At 38.0% G+C, this 20543-nt stretch overlaps 1 long non-coding RNA gene across 1 annotated transcript in view; it reads left to right on the top strand.

Annotated features, from left to right (window-relative positions):
* Positions 1-20543, top strand: part of LOC110214913 (uncharacterized) — a 53460-nt gene that overhangs the window by 11183 nt on the left and 21734 nt on the right. Inside the window, exon 2 of the long non-coding RNA XR_002326388.1 lies at positions 4077-4220. This is a non-coding gene — a long non-coding RNA (uncharacterized LOC110214913). The remainder of the gene's footprint in view (positions 1-4076; positions 4221-20543) is intronic.

Below are 20543 nucleotides of genomic sequence, written 5' to 3'. Positions count from 1 at the left end.
TTGTTAAACTGGATAACACCACTTCTAGTAATTCAGGCTAGGTACAGAGGAGAAAACATTGTCTTTGGGATCAGAGGACCTTGATTTCACATCTCATTTCTGACTTTTACTACCCTTGTAACCTTTGGAAAGTCACTCACAAAGTCTGTGGGCCCCATTTACATCATCTATAAAATGAGGGGGTTGGAGAAATCCTGCTTCCCAGCTCTTGGCAAAGAATTAATAGACTAGATGCACAGAATAAGAAATGCATTTCCAGGCACAAACAAGATATGGATTCATTTTTCCTGGTGATATTTAATTGTTCCAAGGGAGGGAGGAAGGAGGAAAGAGAATTAGTGATACTGATATTTTTAAAAGGAAGAAAAGAGTAAACATCAATTATTTAAAAATAAAAAGAAAGAAATTCAGAAGGGGATACAGATTAGTACCACAGTATTAAAATTGTCATGTTAAATTTGGAGTATTTTTAAAAAATGGATATTCAGTTTAATATGAAGTGCTCTTTTTCTGCTTTTCTCTGTATAAGGAAATGCTCATGTTTAGTGATGCATGACAAGTTCACAATAATACAAAGATTTTTTGGGGGGGCTAGGCAATGGGGTTAAGTGACTTGCCCAGGGTCACACAGCTAGTAAGTGGTATGTGTCTGAGACTGGATTTGAACTCAGGTGCGCCTGAATCTAGAGCCAGTGCTGTATTTACTGTGCCACCTAGCTGCCCCAAAGATTTTTTTTTAATAAGAGAGTTGGACTAGATGATCTTTGAGGTAGCTTCTGGCTCTAGAGCTATGATCCTATGACATGATACTGTTGTGAGGAATTGAAAAGTCACTACTAAAGATTACAAAGTTTTTGACAAGAAATGGAAAAGCATAGGGGTGGTATTGACATCATTGTTCTTCAGTCACATCCAACTGTTTGTGACCCCATTTGGGATTTTCTTGGCAAAGATCCTGGAGTGGTTTGCCATTTCCTTTTCTAGATCACTTTTTTTTAACAGATGAGGAAACTAAGGCAACCAGGGTTAAGTGACTTGCCCAGGGCCAGTTACACAGCTAGTAAATGTCTGAGGCTGGATTTGAACTCACCTGGCACTCTATGTACTGTGTCACCCAGCTATTCCATCAGCATCATTGCTGTTGATCAAAGGGAAGATCTCCAGAAGAGAGAAAAGCAGATTTGAGGAGTGAATAGCTGCTTAAGAATATGGTATATGAAAGTAGGGTTTGGATTTCTAGAACATGGTTTAAGATAAAGGAACAAAAAATATTTGGCCAGAAGTGAAATGCACTTAACAATGGCTAGCAAGAATGTAGTTGCTTGGAATCTTACAAATCTAATTCAAAGAACTAGTAAAACCTACATATGTATGGAAGAAACCTACACATACACACACATACGCACATGCACACGCCTCAACCTAGATTCTGTAAAAAGTAACAGCAGAGTAGGAAGAATAAGTAGTTCAGAAATTCATAGGTAACAAAACACAGAAAGAGCCATTAATAAAAAGCCATGGCTTTATACATACATAAATGTAGAATATAAAGCTAGGTTTAATTAGTTCAAATAATGAATCCTCTGAAATGATCTCATTATCCAAAATCACACTGAATATTTCCATTGGGCTGGAGCCAATGACCATATTTTACCTAATTATACCTTTCAATGGTACAAATCTGAATACACGGACCACTTTAGGTGATTCATTATTTGCACTGAGACCTCATTGTATAGATACAGCCCATGTAAGCTCTGTGAAATTCTTATCTCAATGCCCATCTCCACTGATGCATTGGGTTTCCAAAGCTTTCCTATCTACATCTTCCCTTATGGATTATAGGGATACCTCTGAGAATTCAGGGGTCATTCAAAAATGTCATTGGGTAAAACCCCTATCAGTAGGTTTCCCCTACAGCTGATAACGATTTAGTCGGCCAGGTTAAGTTACTTTTTAGAAATGATGTTCACTAAGGTGGCACAGGAAGCACAGATGATACAAAACAACTTCTCCAAAGCCTGTGACACATTGTCCCACAAGTACTTATAGAGTCCAGGGAGAAGTGAGCTCAAGCTTAGAGATCACACCTGGTAAATGCCCTGTTGCTGGAAATCATTTTATTCCATTTGTGTGGTACTCAGAAAGTTCTTCTTAAGCATGGTGAATCTGCATCCAATTTGCCCTTGGCTCCTGGTACAGACACTGCTGCTAGTTGATTCAGAGATGCATTTAGGATACTAAAAAGAAGACCTCATTAGTCTCTTTAGAGAACTCTTCCCTTGACTCATCAATGAAACTGTTTCTTTTTGAATCTTCAGAAGCTCACTAAAGAGTTTCCTATCACTGCTGAACAGGCTCCCCCTGTAGAATTTTAGACCATCAGAGTTTACCTATTCTTTCTTTGAACACTGAGATTTATTCTTCCCAAATCTAAAGTGTGTATCACAATATGCCCTCCAATCCTGTGCCCCTAAAGTTAATTGCTATTTTTATTTTTAGTAAGAATCAGATTTATAACAGTAGTTCTCCACATTTGTTTCTCCATCTTTTGAAGGATGGAATGGTAATTAAGACAAGTCAAGACATTGCTCATTGCTCTGCTTGGGGCAGAGAGAGAGAACTACAACAGATAATTGAAATGCTTCATTACTACTACTAAATCTTGTATCCTCAGTAAGCTTGTGATTTGTTTCCCAAATACCTCATCCATTTTCATTCTTCCATATTCCTCACCTTATACTCCATTGAGACCTGTCAATTCTACCTCAGCAACAGTGCTTTTACTTGGCCCCTTCCCTCTGTCTCCACTACAACTATACTAGTTTGGACCCTTGTTACTATCTTGACTCTACTATTGCTAGTCTTAATAGGTCTTCCAAGCTTGACACTCTCCCTCCTTTAAATAGTCATTTTAGGGGCAGCTAGGTGGCATAGTGGATAGAGCACCGGCCCTGAAGCCAGGAGGACATGAGTTCAAAACCAGCCTCAGACCAAACACTTAACACTTACTAGCTGTGTGACCCTGGGCAAGTCACTTAACCCCAATTGCCAAAAAAACTAAAACATAAATAGTCATTTTATTGCCAGAATAATCTTTCTCACATATCCACTTGGTCCTGTCACTTTACTGCTCTCAAAACTCTTCTCTTGGAAATGTTTGTTGGCTCTCTAAAGTCTATCAAGTGAAGATCTGCTCTGTTTGTCTGATATTCAAGACCTTCTGCAATCTTGTGCCATTTTCTCTTTCCAGATTTATTTCACATAACTACTAACCTTTGTGGTCTCTATGCTTCAGCCAAAGTCTGTTTCTTCAATTTCCTCTGAATTTTCCTGCTGACAATGCCTATTGTTTAAACTGTTCTTTTAATGCCCTTCCTTTGCCTGTTGAATTCTTTCCCATCCTTTAGAGCCCTACTCAGATACTAATTTTTCCTATAAGCCTTCCCAAATCCCCTGGTTAGTAATAATCTTTCGACTGGGACCTCACCTTCTTTTGCAATACTAATGCACTTGCCATGTAATGTTGCATATTATAGTTATGCTGGTTTCTTATCTCTTTACTAGACTATAGGTTCCATGTGGATAGGAATTAAATCTTATCTAAACTTTGTAGCACCTCTAGTTCCTTGTACAGCATTCTTCACATAGTACTTAAAATATTTCTTGGATGGATACATGAATGAAAATATATTATGACATGTGAGTAACCCCTTGAATTAATGAATGAATTAGACAGAAAATGCCATAGAAGTCCAACAGTGAGAGAGGTGACTACAGATTAGGAAAATTTCATGCAAAGATAGAACTTGGCATAATGTTGCAAAAATACATGCGTCTTTCATTTTCACAGAAGAGACTGCTAATAACAAAAAATAAATCAGTTAGCTAGATAGAATCATCCTCCAAATGCCAAGTCATTTATGTGGTAATAAAGTTGTCTCTAATGGTGTCAACATAAGCAATCAGGAAATTTTACCTTTAAAATGGCCAATTTCATTTAAAAAAATCATAAGACCAATTGTTGGACCATATCAATAAAATTACAAATTAATATTCAACTTTTACTTTTCCAGTTCTCTGATGGGGTTGTCACATTTGGCCTCTGATGCCTTCAGGACATTGATCTTTCATAAATTCTTGCAAACACAACTTAACAAAAAAAAAGTGTCCTTCCTTCCCTTTTTGGACCAAGAAGTCTAGGCATTTTGCATCTTTAGGTAAGTCACATTTATTGCTGCATCCAATGTCAGCTCCTTCAGTTGGTGGTTTAGAGCTGTCTTTAGCTTGTACAGGTCCTCATTCTTCCTTTAAAAGGAGTTAGTATATCAGTAATATCAAGAACTAGAACTCTTCTGCTAAGTTCTACTCTTTGCTTTCATAAATAGACCTTCAACTCTTGAAAAATATTAGATGAAAAGTGGGTACCTTATGAGTTCATCTCTCTCAACAGTTTCATGGAGAATTTTTATGGCTAGAGTACAAACAAATATTTAAAGTGGGGCTTTCTAGGTACCCAAGACTTCAAGAACACTGTTCAGGGCTCATTTCTGAAACCAGAACTTTCCTAGGTTGTCTCCTAGCAATCTTGCTAGGAAAGAGATCTTATGCATAGGAAAAGTGGATTAAGGAAAAATATGAAATTTGAAACATGGAAGTTATTCTCAATACATTTTTAAAAATAACTGATTTCCTTAAAGAAATAGCTTCCATTTCCTCAAAGAAAAATGATGTGTGCTGCTATCATTTTTAAGTTATCTATTTAATATGCTCAATATTATCTAACAAACTAGCCCTAGGTTAGTTTAATAAATTCCAGACTGAGAACAGTATTCTTTGGAAATGTGTCTGCCTCTTAGGATGAGGGGTGGGAAGATGGAGAAGTGGTACTTTTGGAATTCAGTTATCCAGCAATTGTTTTTGTTTTCTGGTACAAATTTGTGTAAATTTAAATGTATTTTGAAAAGATAAAGTCTCTATTTGTCAACTTAATCCTTTCCTCCAAATATTTACTCCATGCTGCAAGATTTGACCCATGAGGTAATTCCTACATAATTTAATATTAACCTAGACAGCCTCTAAGGTCCCTCCTAAAATCCTAAGGTTCCATGGTTTTAGTTTAATTAAGAAGCAAAGTCAGTGCAGACTGGTAGCTTATTTTAAGTGGTCTGAATTATTATTTTTGAAATTATAATAATAACTAACATTTATGTAACTTCAGCTTATGATCTTTTGGGGGGGTATAGATCTGGGATTTTATTAGTATGGTGGAACTCTCAGTGTGGACACTCTATTCACCAATGTAGATTGGCAATTCTCATGTAACTTACAGTCTTAGAGAATCATCTGAGGCCCTGGGAGATTAAGTGACTTGTGTAGTTAGTATGTGTGAGAGGCAAAATATAAATCCAGGTCATTCTGACTCTAAAGCTAGGACTCTAGTCATTACACCATACCATCTCTCTAGATTGTATTACATGAAAGTTTATAAGATCTTTTCTCATAAGAACCATATGAGGTAGGCATTGCAAGTAACCATTTTATTGATAAGGAAATGAAGCCTCAAAGAAGTTAAATTACTTACCCAACATTATAAAGCTAGTAAATATCAGAGTCAGGATGCAAATCCCTTTGTCTAAAATCCAAGTTCAGTCATCTTTTCACTATATCATACTGCTGAAATCTATATTACTTAATTTGCAAGGTCAGCTTCACTTTAAAATTAACTCCTCCATTAAGTTTTTCTCATTTATAAGACAACAGGATTGGTTTAGATGATCTCCAGATCAGCTCTAATATTTTATGACTGTTATGTGAAGAAGTTTTAGAGTAATCTTATTTTATTGTTTCTTGTAGAAAAAAAAACAAACGTATCCAAGAAAATCACCTTGAGACGCCTCAGTCTCCAAAGACTATTTTTTGCCCTTAATTAGGAAAGGGCAATTAGGTAATTGGAGATAGACTACAGTTAAACTCTCTCCCTCTGTATGCTAGGACTGTGGTGAGCTCCCCCTCTCTTTCTGAGGCATTGCTCCTATATTTATAGAGTTGCTTGATGCTTTGTTTGGCTTGGGATGAGCTTAGCTGGGAGTTGAGGTGACCTGTACCAAGGCGGCATATTTGAGAAACTTTCAGCACTATTTAAGTAGATGGCTTGTCCCCATTCATCATTTAAGCCGCTAGGAAATTAATTCACTTCTTAGACAGGTGTTAATCTGAGCAGAAGTAAGAGTTCTAAGATTCTGAATTCTCTATGTCCTTAAGTACACTGTTTTGGAGTGGGCATTTGTTTTTACATTTATGGGATGAATTATCATCTATCCTATAAATATGGGATCATTCCATATTTGAATAACCTCAGCAAGTATGTTAGGTTGCTGATATGTCCTGTGTCTGGGTAGTGAATTGGGAATTTGTCTGGGGGTATCACGTGAATTCTGGGAAGTTCTGATAGCTTGACTTACTCCTCTTCCTCAACATTTAACTATTTCATTAAATAAATAGGAAGGAAGGTAAGGATCTTCATATAGCAGACACTCTGCAATCAGTCTCCTATCTTTCCAATCATATCTCATGTTGTCCTCCTGAACACATTCTTCATTACAGCCAAACTGGAATATTAGATAGTCCCATCTCATATTTCACTCTCTTACCTTTATGCATTCCAAAAAGCCATCTTCTATGCACTGACTCGTCAACTCTTCCCATTGAAATCCTTCTCTTGCTTCAAGATCTAGCTCTGATACCACCTTGTACATGAAGTTTTCCTTGATTTATGAGCTGAAGACGATCTTTTCCTTTTCAAATTTTCTTAGAGAACTTCATTCAGATCATCATTGTATTCTACCCTGAACTATACTTATTTCTGTATGTGTCATATTTCCTCCAATATATTGTGAGTTCCTTTAGAGAAGGGACTTTATCAGTTCTCATTTTTGTATCTCCAGGATTTTGTTCATAAAGCCACATAATAAATATTTGTCAGATTGATAGCCCTCACATTCAACTTCCCAATCTGAGTCCTAGTTCCAGATTTTCTGTATAGAGATCTGCAAATCCCATTTGTAAGATTCAAAGTCATCTTTTTATATATTTCCTTTTTTTTTTAAAATCACCCATGGGGAATACAGTCATACTAATATAATGGTGGTGGAGCTGTGAATTGGTCTTACAATTCTGGAAAAGTATTTGTAACTATATCCATTATGTCAATAAATTGTACATTACCCTTTGACCTAGAATTGATACTTGTAGGCACATACTCCATAAAGAGGTGAAAGACAGAAGGAAAGAATACAGCTAGGTGGTGCAGTGTGTAGAGCATTGGCCCTAGAGTCAGGAGATTTACTAACTGTGGGATCCTAGGCAAAACTTCTACTTGATTCAATTTCCTCACCTGTGAAAATGAAGCTCATAATAGTACTTAATAGTACTTGTTGTAAGGGTAAAATTAGATAATACTTGTAAAGTGATTTGTGAACCTTAGAGGTTCACAGGCTTAAAAAGGAAAAGAAAGGAAAAAAGAGGTCACTAAAAGGCCAACTGCATGGAAAAAATGTTGTCAGTCTGAATTCTCTATCCTACAAGTCTCCTTTCTTGTTGTATAAATGTTATATTTCTCAAGTAATACCTAACTCAAAGGGTTAATATTAATCAGTTATTATTGTAATGTTAATAATATTAAGCAATATTATTAATTATAATTAACACAATATAATTATAATTAATACTAATATTTTATTAATATTCAATAAACATTTAATAACATAACATATTAATAATAAATAGTAGTTATTATTATTATGTACCAAATATTTATAGCTGCAACAAACAGGAAAAAATGAGTACCAATTAATTAGGAAATGGCTGAACAATTTATGGTATATGAATGTATTGAATATTGTTGCATTAAAAATGACAATATTCTGAGAAACATGTATAGAATTAGAGGAATTAATGTATAATGAAATGAGCAGAATCAGGAGGATAATTTATATAATTTTGTCAATAACATAAAGGAAAACAATTATAAAAGACTTCAGAACTTTGACCAACAAACATGGTTTGCCATTTCCTTCTCCAGCTCATTTTGACCAATCATGACTTCAGAAGACTGATGATAAAGTATATCTTCACCCTCACTTCCAATACTGCCCTCCTACCCTCAACACTTCTTAGCAGAAAGGGAGTGAGCTAGAGATCCAGCATGAGGCATACATTTTCAGATATTGTCAATGTGTTTATTTGATTTACCTAATTATATTTATTTGTTATAAGGGAAGGTTTCAGGATGGGGGATTTGGGGGCAGGGTTAGTGGGAAGAGATGGATGCAAGAAGAAAAGTTTGTTAATGAAATAATAAAAATACAGAGAAAAACAAAAAAGAAATGTAGGATACACGCAGAATAATTTTGTTGGTACCATGTTAAATTTAATATATGCTGCTTAAAAAACTGTAAAAAAACCTTTTCTTGTTTTTTCAGTTGTTTTTCATCTGTGTCCACTTCTTTGTGACCCCATTTTGGGATTTTCTTGGCAAAGATACTGGAATGGTTTGCCATTTCCTTCTCCAGCTCATTTTACAGATGAGGAAACTGAGGGAAACAGATCTAAGTGACTTACTAATGACAACTAGTAAGTGTCTGAGGTGGGGTTTGAACTCAAGAAGATGAGACTTCCTGATTCCAGACCCAGCACTGCACCACCTAATTGCCCTGTACACAATCCTGAGTTTTGTTTTTTGTATGTTGGAATATGATTTTGGTTAAGTTCATATTTTTACCACTTCAAAATAACTTGTGGGCAAAGCAATATTTATGCCTTTATAAAAACAGTTGTTTCTTCCACACTTCATAAATGGTTTATTTGTTTGAATTGTTGAACCTCTGAGTTCAGTGACTGTAGGATTCAATCTCACTTTGGGATTTTTTTTTTTTTTGCTTCTTCAAGTGCAGATGAAAGTTTCAGACTTTTACCTTTTTGGTCAGCATTGGGATTTTCCAAAGGTGTAAGTCTTTGATCTATGTAAGGCAAGAGAACAGTGTTATCATCTATATAATAAACTCTCTAAAATTGTCAGATTATTTCTCTCCAAAAATTAATGAAAGGTGGGTAGAGAGGCAAATGGAAGAAAATAAGATTTCTTCTTCCACTTGATTGGGACTCACTTTTCTTAATCATTGCTACAACAAAAAGTGAGATTGTAAATAGCTAGTATCTATATAGTGTTTGGAGACTGCAAATACACTGTATAACTGTATAACTCAAGAACTACTCTCTTTCATCAGTGGAAGTTAAACTCCATGTTCTGTTTTGCTTTTGTATCCCTAGTACTGAGCATAGTTCCGGGCCCATAAAAGGTACTTAATAAATGCTTATTGAATTGCATTCACATTAGGAAGGGGTTTCAACTAGGTGACCTCTAAGGATCTTTCCAAGTCTGATTCTATAAATCACTGTGTGATTTTCTCCACCTTGTCGTTTGTATACAGGTGACATGTGGTTAAGTGGACATCTAAGACAGACTTAAAAGGGAAAAGAGAGCATTAAAGGACCACCTATATGGAAGGAATGTCATCAGTCAGTCTCATCCCTCTTCTCCCTTTAAATCTCCTTTTTTGGTTGTTGTATAAGTGCTACACTCTTCATGTAAGACGTACCTCAAAGGGTTGTCATTAATAAAAATAATAATAATAACAATTGGCAGCACAATTTCCTTCTATATAGCCTATAATAAATAGCCTTCTGTAGCTTCTTTGGACCTCTAGCATCCTGGTAGTCCCCCTAAAGCTCAGACTTGGATTGGTTGTCTCGTTTTACCACTGGGTTTCTGAGTATACTAATTGAGGTCTTCCTTCCATACAAACTGAGTCAAAGACCAGAATCCACACGTGACCTCTCATTCCTGCCAGTGAGAACTAAGAGTCATGAAATCCTACAACTAGAGAATGTTGGAAACTTCTTTGTCTGGTTTTTAGTCTGGCTCTTGCCTACCTTTCCAGCTTATTGTATGTGATTATCCTTCATCCTCTCCATGTTCTAGCCAAGTTGGACTTGTTATTCTTCAAACAAGGACATTCCCTTTCCTGTTTGCTTTTGAACAGGCAAAACATCTTGAAATATACCACAGTCTCATTTCCACATAGGGGAAAATGTGGCTTTAAAAATTTAGCTTAAGTGCCATCTCTTACAGGAAGTCTATCTTGACATCCCCAGTGTCTAGCATCCTTCCTTGGGAAATGTTTTTTGTCATATTTTTCCCTCAAAAGAATATAAGCCTTTTGAGGGTAGACTTTTTTTGTTTTTGACTTTGTATCCCCCAGAGCCTAGCACTTCATAAACATTTAATAAGTGCTTGTTAACTAAATGTGGAATGAAAGGTACCTTAGAGACCATCTAGTTCAACTCCTTCCTTTTATGGGTGAGAAAACCAGAGTACCAGACTGGTAAGCTGACTTGTCCAAGGTCACACATCTGGTTAATCTCAGAGACAGGAGGAGAATGTCTCTTGGGGAAGTGCTGTTTGGTTCCCTCTTTTAGAAACTGTGGAAATTTTCTCAAACTTCTCCCAGAAATGGGAAAACCTTACCTTCTTGAAGTGGCAGCTCAGCTAGCCCTGTTGTAGATGTGTAGGCTGGAAAAGCTGTAGGCATGAGAATTGTGAGAAGCAATGTCACTACAGTTTTAATTTTCATTGTGGTCCCAAATAATCTCCTTTGGCTTACTGAGTTTGACTAACTGGGGCCTTTCCCCAGGGCTCCCCCAATCAGTCTCTTGCCTGGTTGCTCAGAAGGTATCAGGGACCTGCTTTTAAAGCTCTGTCCACCCTCTGCTACTCTGTCTCTTTCTCTCTCTCTCTGTCTCTCTGTCTCTCTCTCTCTCTCCTCTCTCTTGCATTAACATGGGGACAATGTCTGTTTCCCCACCCTATCACCAGAAAAGTCATTGGCAGCCCAACATTTTAACATTTGAAAATACCTCTCCTTTTGATGGAAGTTTGCTCAATGGTCTCCCAGCAATGGTTCTCACATCAGAGCCCCTTTTATCTCATTGAGCAAATATATTAACCTTCTTTTGTCAATGCCTGCACAGAAGGAATTTCTAAGGAAGCAAAGCCCCAGATTTTGGAATAGAGAGATTTGAAGCATTGGGAGGACTGAACAATTTCCTGCCATCCTTATCAACCCCCTGTCTCTTACCAGGGGAATGATATTGCTCATTCCAAGGAAGACATTTCAAACAAACCAATGACACCAGTGGTTGGCATAGCAAACTATGGAGGAACACAATAAATAGCAAGGCTTCTGGAGGGAACCGTGCTTATCTTGGAGTAAAATAGCACTGGAGATGTAGGCATGGTGAATCCTGGGTTTGGGAATGCCCATACCATCTGGGGCAACATCAAAGACAGAGCTAGTACTTGCAGAACTTTCAGAAAAGCATCTAGATAGATAGGTAGGTAGGTAGATAGACTGATGGATAGATAGATAGGTAGGTAGATTGATAGGTAGGTAGATAGATTGATAGGTAGGTAGAAAAATGGGTAGATTGCTAGGTAGGTAGATAGATTGCTAGGTAGGTAGAAAGATGGGCAGATGGATAGACAGACAGACAGATAGATAGATAGATAGGTAGATAGATAGATAGATAGATAGATAGATAGATAGATAGATAGATAGATAGATAGATAGATAAATTTCAAATAGTTAGGAAGCCCAAATGTGACTCTGCAACATATACTCATTTCCTTTATTCCATCTTCTGGGATCAGATAGGCCAATTATAATTCTTTCTCTACTTGACAACCCTTCATAATACTATAGGACAGTTATCATGTCCCACCTGCTACTTTTATTTTATAACCAATTAATGAATCAATTCAATAAGCTTGTATTAAGTGTCTAATATGTGTCAGAAACTGTGCTAGATGCTAGAGACACAAAGGCAAAAGTGCCCTCAAGAAGCTTACAATTTAAGAGGGGAAGACAATAGGTAAACACAAGATATCTGCAAAATAGAGAGAGATAGGGGCTGGACCTGTGATTTCACTGGAATAAGGAAATCCCAGGTGAGGAAACCTTTTTTTCCCCAATGGATACTTGACTTTCTCTGCAATTTACAGTCTAATAGAGTCACCTAGAACAATGAGAGGTTAAGTGACTTGCCCACAGTTGCGTACCCAGTAATTGTTAGGGAATGAACCCAGGGTCTTTCAGACTTCATGGCTTGCTTTCTATTTCCTAAGGCTATGCTCTCTCTCTCTCTCTCTCTCTCTCTCTCTCTCTCTCTCTCTCTCTCTTCTCTCTCTCTCTCTCTCTCTTCTCTCTCTCACTCTTTCCCTCTCCACATGCATATAGAAATGTATTTATATGTATGTATGTATGTATATACGTATATGTGTGATGAGAGAGGATAGCCAGACAACACAGCGGATAGAGCACTGGTGCTGGATTCAGAAAGACCTGAGTTCAAATTCGGCTTCAGACACTTACTAGCTGTGTGATCCTGGGCAAGTCAACCCTGTTTGCCTCTATTTTCTCATTTGTAAAATGAGCTGGAGAAGGAACTGGCAAACCCCTACTCTAGTTTCTTTGCGAAGAAAACTCCAAAAGGGGTCATAAAGTCTTGGAATCAACAAAACAGCAACAATGACTGACTCCAGGCCCAGCACTGTATCCACTGAGCTACCTAGCTGCCTTCTAGGCAAAAAGAGGTCAACTGACTTGCCTAAGGTCACACAGCTATCAAATGTCTGAGACCATATTTGAACTGAGCTCTTCCTGATTCCAGCCCAGGACTATATCCATTGAGCCATTTTAGTAGGTAGGCATTAGCAACTTAGGATGGGATTAATCAGGAAAAGTTTCACGTAGAAGGGAATGTTTGAGCTGGGCCTGGAAGGAAAAAACTCTATATGAAGAATTGTATTCTATACTAAGAATTACATACTTTATAAAACTTACATGAAAATAGGCTTTTTTAAAAGACTGAGATTAAGATAAAATAATATTTTGAACCTAGAATCAGTAAGGAGCTACTGGAGTTGACATAGTGGATAGATGGATAGAGTACTGGGTTTGGAGTCAGGAAGATCTGAATTCAAATCTTGCCTTAGAGACTTACTAGCTGTGTGACCTTGGGAAAGTCACTTAACTTCTCTCAGTTTCAGTTTCCTCATCTGCAAAATGAGGGAGTTGGACTCAGTCTCTAAGATTCCTTCCAGTTATAAATCTATAAGCATCTAAGTTTAATGAGTAGGATGCTGACTTGGTCAGACATGTACTTTATGGAAATCACTTTGTTGACTCTGTGGAGGATGGATTAGAGAGGGGAGAAACTTGACACAAATAGAGTAGAGACACAAATAGAGACACAATTAGAAGTCTATTGCAAGAGTCCAGGTGAGAGGTGATGAGGCCTAAACCAGGGCAGTGTCTGTATGAGTGCCGAAAAGGAGACACATGGGAGAGATGTAGAGCTATCCCTTTTTCCTTCAACCAGCCCTCAAAAAGAATGACTTTAAGGCCTTTTACCATCTCAGTCACCTTCTGGATGCTCAACAGCTGATTTATGTCCTTTCTAAATGTGGCTCCCAGTATGAGAAGTACTTCCTTTCTTTTGGAAACCCAATATTATCCTCATTCATTGGCTAAATCTGACATAGCCTAGTCAAGTATGTGAAAAGGTTTCTGTCCACGGGCAATATTGTCAACAAGTATGACTTTAAATTGTAATTTATATAAACTTTGTATCCAACTCTAGCACCCAGCACAGGTTCTTCTACACTAGATAAATACATTTTCTCTTTTGCAGTTCCTCACTTAGTTACATGCACACCCACCAGACGAGAAATGCTTCCTACCTAGTGTTGGAGTTTCTGCTTTCTGCTATGTTCGATTCTTTTCCTAGTATCTCGATGTACTTTTTAAACCCCACCTCTTTTTTTTTGAAACCATTACACATTACCCTCTTCCTTAGCTAGAAAGCCCTTTCTGCTTTTTCAGTGTTTTTAAATAGTGTACAAGTCAGAATGAGTCCATGTTCCTGACAAATGCTAAAGCTCAGAGACTATAAGATTACAAATTGAAAGGGATTGATATAAGACCCAGAGAAGGGAAACAAATCATCTAAGGTCACAGTTAGGGAACCAGGATTCAAACTTAGGATTCTAAGGAGGTGAGTGACTTGTACAAGGTACCCATGACTGGACAGAATCAGAAGAAGATTAGACCTCTGAAATGTGGATGTACAAAACTTAAGAAACTTTGTTGCTATGCAGTATCAAGTTGCCTCTTACAATCTCCATCCAACTTTCCATTGTCATTTAGAGGTTGTTTAATGGTGTACCCAGGCCCTGGGGAGGAGCCTGCCAGGTCCAGGCTCCGCGTCAGGAGACCTGGGCAGGCTTGGTTTTTCTCCCGCCAGAGCATGAGACCTTAAGGCAAATTACTCTACCTGTCTGGGCCCTTGCTTTCTCATCAGTAAGGTGGGAGCTAACATGCTTATCATTAGATAATGTTTGTCAGGTGCTATGAGATCTGGAGATAAATGGTGCTCCATTGCTGTAAATTGGTGCTAATTACTTTTGCTGACGGCAAAGCTCACTAGCCAAATGAAGTTTTCCTTACCCCGTTGCACAGTGCCATAGGGAAAACACCATAAAGGTGTGCTGGAGCCAGGTCCAAGGGGCTTGGGAGAACTTACTGTTAAATTTTCAGTGAGAGCGTTTACACCTCAAAAATCTGAAAATGCTACAAATCAGGACTTAATTTGTTGTTTTGTAGATTGTTTAGACTTAGGATAGTGATGAGAAAATGTTAATAATGTAGGTTATACTTAAAAATGTATGATATGTACGTATGTCATTTTCTCCCATGAGATGGTTGTTCAAAAACACTGACTAAAATACTCCTGAAGCCCAGTGCTTATAAATAGAAAATGCTTAATATGTCTGTAGAATCTAATAAAATTGTTTAGATTACTAAAACAATATGGTGTACCTCTGAAGGGGTACCAAATTTCATGGTAATGTATGCAGTTTGAGAGGCAGTATTGTGTGATGGATAGAGACCTGGACTCGGAGTAAGGAAGACCCAAGTTCAAGTCTGGCCTAACATATACTATCTGTGTGACTCTAAGCAAGTTATTTAAACTCTGTGTTTTAAGAAACTCTCTAAGCTGTAAGATAGCAGAACACTGGTCAATCTGCACTGGCAGAGGGAGATTTTTGACCAGGAGCACCCATAGGATGATGCCAGAGCCAGCTCAAACTGGCTCATGAGAGCCAGTTGTTAAATTTTCAGTGTGAATCTCAGAAATCTACAAATCAGTCCTTGATTTATTGTTTTCTTGATTGTCTAGACTTAAGAAAGTGATGGAGGAAATGTTAATAATTGAGGCTACACTTAAAAATGGGTCAAGCATATGTTTCTTCCCCCTCCCCCCCAAAACTTCTTTAGTCCTCAGCTTCCTCATCTACAAAATCAGGATTGAATTGGATCAGGGATTGTTAACTTGGGATCTATAAATACATTTATTTTTTATTAATTTATTTTAGTTTATCAGTAATCACGTCCATAAGTTTTGAGTTTTTAATTTTCCTCTTCCCTCCCTCACCTTCCCAAGATCGCTTGCAATCTGATATAGGCTCTACGTATCCATTCCCATTAAACATATTTTCATATTAGTGATGTTGTAAGGAAGAATTAGAACCAATAGGAGAAAACACAAGAAAGGGAAAACAAAACCAAACAGAAGAAAAAAATAGCAAATAGTATGCTTCAATCTGCATTCGAACACCATAGTTCTTGCTTTGGATGTGGATAGCATTTTTCATCATGAGGCCTTTGGAGACAGATGTCTTAGATCCTTGTATTGCTGAGAAGGGCCAAGTCTATCAACATTAGCCATCGCACAACATGACTGTCACTGTGTATGACGTTCTCCTGGTTCTGCTCACTTCACTCAGCATCAGTCCATACAAGTCTTTCCAGGTTTCTTTGAAGTCTGCCTGCTCACCATTTCTTATAGCACAATAGTATTCCATTACATTCATATACTGCAACTTGTTCAGCCATTTGCCAATTGATGGGCATCCTCTCAATTTCCAATTCATTGCCACCACAAAAGGAGCTGCTATAAATATCTTTGTACATGTGGGTCCTTTTCCCATTTGTATGATGTCTTTGGCATATAGCCCTAGAAGTGCTATTGCTGGATCAAACGGTATGCACATTTTTTATGGCCTTTTGGGCATAGTTCCAAATTTCTCTCCAAAATGGTTGGATCATTTTATAACTCCACCAACAATGCATTAATGTTACAATTTTTCTATATCTTCCCCAACATTTATCATCTTCCTATTTTGTCATGTTGGCCAATCTGATAGGTGTGATGTGGTACCTCAGAGTTGTTTTGATTTGCATTTCTCTAATCCATAGTGATTTACAGCATTTTTTCATATGACTATAGATGGCTTTAATTTCTTCCTCTGAGAACTGCCTGTTCATATCCTTTAACCATTTACATGAATATATTAAAGATATTTTGATATAATTGGTTTTCTTTGTAATTTTACATATTTTATTGTATGCTTTTAAAAACATTATTCCAGGGGCAGCTAGGTGGTGCAGTGGATAGAGCACCGGCCCTGGATTCAGGAGGACCTGAGTTCAAATCCGGCCTCAGACATATAACACTTACTAGCTGTGTGACCCTGGGCAAGTCACTTAACCCCATTGCCTATACAAAAGACAAAAAAACCCCCCAAAACCAAGCCATTATTCCAAGAATGGGTCCACTGGATTATTAAAGGGGTACCTGCTATAGAAATTTTAAAAAAAAGGTTAAGGTCCCATAATATCTAATGTCTCTTCCAGTTTTATATTTAAGATCCTGTGATCCATATCCCAGTGGCGAACATAGACCTATCTATTGAGGAAGGCTGTGGGGGGGGGAATTTGGAGATACCTAGAGGTATAGGTTTGGACTTGGGCAGATCCAGGTTATAGCTATTTAGAAAAACCAAGAGGAGGCAGGGGAGTACAGGAGCTAGAGCAAAAGAATCGCTGGTTCTCATGCTTGCTCTGCCAATGTCTAGCTCTGTGACTATGGGTGACAGAGAAACTTGAATTTTCCAAGCCTCAGTTGCCTCATTTATAAAATGAGGGATTTGCACAAGGTCCCCATGAGTATCAGATAGACTCCAAGGAGAATCTGACCTCAAAAATGTGAATGCTTAGCTTTGCTGCCCTGCAGAATCAGATTGCCTTTTAAAATATGTATTCAAATAGAAGACCTTTGATGTATTTCAAGTTCTGAGATTTTATAATTCTATGATTCATAGGATCCTTTATGTAGGCTGTGGTTCCCTGGGTCTAATCTTACCTAGACCTATATCCTTAGGTGCCCTGAAGACTTCCAGACTAGGCTTAGATTTCTTCCTCACTTTCCTCTTCTTCTCACCACATTCATGGCAATGCTCATGTTGAACCACAGGAGAATGTCAGATGGTCAGTACCACAGTGGAAAATAGTGATTGGTCACAGTGGTAATTTTCATTTTCAAAGACAGCACTCTGGGGAAAGTCATGATGTCTCATACACCGAAGACTACTTTTAGCAGATATTTTCCAGGTGGCTTCTTTTGCTGACACATGCCTTTTCCTCTTGAAGAATATGTTTGGAACCTTGAAAGAAAGCCAATCAGGCCTACTCTCCACCTCCCCATTTTAAACTATATTTAAATGCTAATTATGTCTCATCGAGATCCATCCAAAGCAATCAGCTTGGACATCCCATGTTGGAAAGAATACATAGAGGAAAACTTGAGAGCTCTCACCATTTGCCACAACCACAACCACAACCACAACCACAACCACAAACCTCCTCTGGAGTGATACAGTCATCAGTAATCACCAAGTGGTTAGTGGTCATTCCCACACTAAGCCCTTTGATCTCCATTAGTAGACTTCCCTAGGATTTTCCCCACGGTCCTTTGACAGGTGTATGAAACAGGAGGACCACCAATATAGTGGCATTATTAACAAATGTACATTAACATGTACAAGATGCCAATACACCTGTGCATACTTTGTTTCTTTGTGGTCTTTACCCCCAAGCAGTTTGTAAAGATCCAGTTTTATTATAAATAAAGTCAGGTTGTTATAGTGATCTAATAGAAAGTGGCCTGCACTAGTAGTCAGAAAACCTGGATTCAAGGCCTACCTCTGACACCAGTGAGCTAGGTGATCTTGGTCTTATAAGTTCCATAAGCTCGCTAGGACACATCTCATCACTTAAAAAATTAATGTCAGACTAGGTGATATCTAGGACTCATTCCAGCTTTGGTGAACAAATATTCTGGTTTATGATTCTATTATTTCTACCTCTTTTATGTTTTACCTTCCCCACTCCAATACCACTTAGCCAAATCTCTGGCATCATAAGTGTGCAGAGGAGATGAAAGAAACTATACTTAGCCATAGAAAGGGATTTGGGATGGTTTAAGAGAGCCAGGGTCTTGTACCTTGAAGCAAACAACTCCCACAAAGCTGACTGAGTAAATTCTCATCAAGTTACTGACAATCTCCAGAATTTAGTAGATTATCTCGGGTCCTTCTTTCTCAGGAAGGCCACTGGCCAAATATAGTTATCCACAGAAGAATCTACTTCACCCTTTCTTCTTTCCTGTAGGGTCTCCCTGCTCAAGCTGGTGTCCCCAGAGTGTCCCTTAATTGGCCGATCCTCTGGCCTGGGTCACCAGAAAGATACTATGCCATATATTTTCTTTAGGGAACTCATCCTTGGCTCAGGTCTCATCTCCCTACTGAAAGGGTAACACTAATGTTTGTGGATCAGTTAGAAACCATGTTGTGATCACTTATTGTGCCCTTCAAGATCTTTCCCCCTTAGAGTCTTTTTATCAGACTATGCAGCACAACCAGCAAAGATTTCATGAGTGAAGACCAGACTCACAATAACAGATGCTCTTCTACTCTTGAGTCTCAAGACATTGCCTGGAGAACACCTTCAAACCTACAGTTGTTAAGACTTTTATGAATATTGCTATCTTGGAAACTTACAACATTCCACCTGGAAGAAGTCTAGTCTTCAAATGGTAATAATTAACCTAAGACCCTTCTCCCTCAAAAGAAGGAGGGTGGGAGACCACTGCTGTAGGAATATAGCAGATTTTTGAAAAAATCTTTTACAACATGTATGTTTTTAATTAGCGTTTTGAGAAACATTTGTTCCTTTGAATGTAGTGGGCATGGGTTATAACAGAAGCAGAGTATATATACTGTCTGTCCTCAAGAAGTTTAGATATTAGGTGGAGGAAACAACAAAGGCAATTTCAAATCCTATAATGCCAACTTTTAAGCTTATAAATAACAATGATAAGACTGCTAGGTGAGAGGAAATGATTCAAAAAAAACGGGTAGAAATTTGTGGAGTGACTAGGCTTCATTTCCTCATCTGTAAAATGAGGTTTTGGACTACACAGGCTTTGAGGTCCCTTCAAGTGCTGAAGCTCTGACTTTCTGTGCCCATAACATCTGTCTATTGCTTCTTATAATCTTAGGCCAGCACTACCTATGACCCTCTCTACATGATATTTTAGAACACTCTTGCCCTTCATACAAAGCAAACCTGTTTCCAGAAAAAAAAAATCTTTTGCAAGGATATAGCTTTCCCACCCTGAGATGGTGTGAGCCTATGGGAATCTGATCTCTGTATGGTGATGAATTTATTATGTCAGTCACTGGGAAAGCAGGGACTAGATTTGTCTTGGCTTGACTTGTTTCCATTTTCAACTGAAAATGAAATTTTGGATAAATTTCCAGCCTAACTTGGTCTGTTTCTTGGAGACCTGCCAGTGAGCTATGAGTAAGTGCAGACAGGGTGGGGTAACTGGGATTTGATTATTAGATTTTTTCCCCCCTGTGGTTTTGGACAGACTACTTTGTGATATCCTGCTGCATCATCTGAAAATCGTAGGTGGAATTTCTGGCACAGTATTCCATTTGTTCAGGTCTAGATCACTTGATATGCCACTTGGAAGGGGCCTGTTCTTCCAAAGGTGTAAATGTTGGATACAGAGAGCTAGCTGTGTTCTTTTTACCTGGTTCCCCTTTAGTGCTGTTAAGTCTTTTGAAGTTCTGGAAACAGCTAGGTTAAATGCTATTTGTTCCATTATTTAAACAAAAAGTAATGTTGCACACATTTCAATAATGTGTCTTGGCTTCTCCCTGCATCTTGGGAACTTATTAACTGTGCTTCATTTGCTATAACTCTACTCACCTCCCACTCATCCTCTCAGGAGAGATAGGGGAAAGTCCTGGTCAAGCTGCATCCTACTCTAGGATGTATTTTTTTCTATCTCCCAAACAACCATACTCCCCCCCCCCCAGGTTGTTAATGGAAATAACTAGAGAGAGAATGTTGCTTTCCTCCAGTAGGATGTAAGCTTCTTGAGGGCAGAGATTGTTTCAGTTTTTTGTTTGTTTGTTTAGTCTTTGTATTATCTGAGTTTGGAACATGAAG

Source organism: Phascolarctos cinereus, unplaced genomic scaffold, assembly GCF_003287225.1.
Source record: "Phascolarctos cinereus isolate Bilbo 61053 unplaced genomic scaffold, phaCin_HiC Scaffold_726;HRSCAF=1367, whole genome shotgun sequence".
NCBI lineage: Eukaryota > Metazoa > Chordata > Mammalia > Diprotodontia > Phascolarctidae > Phascolarctos > Phascolarctos cinereus.
Note: the sequence above shows the minus strand (reverse complement) of the source record. Positions and strands in the feature narration are given on the sequence as shown.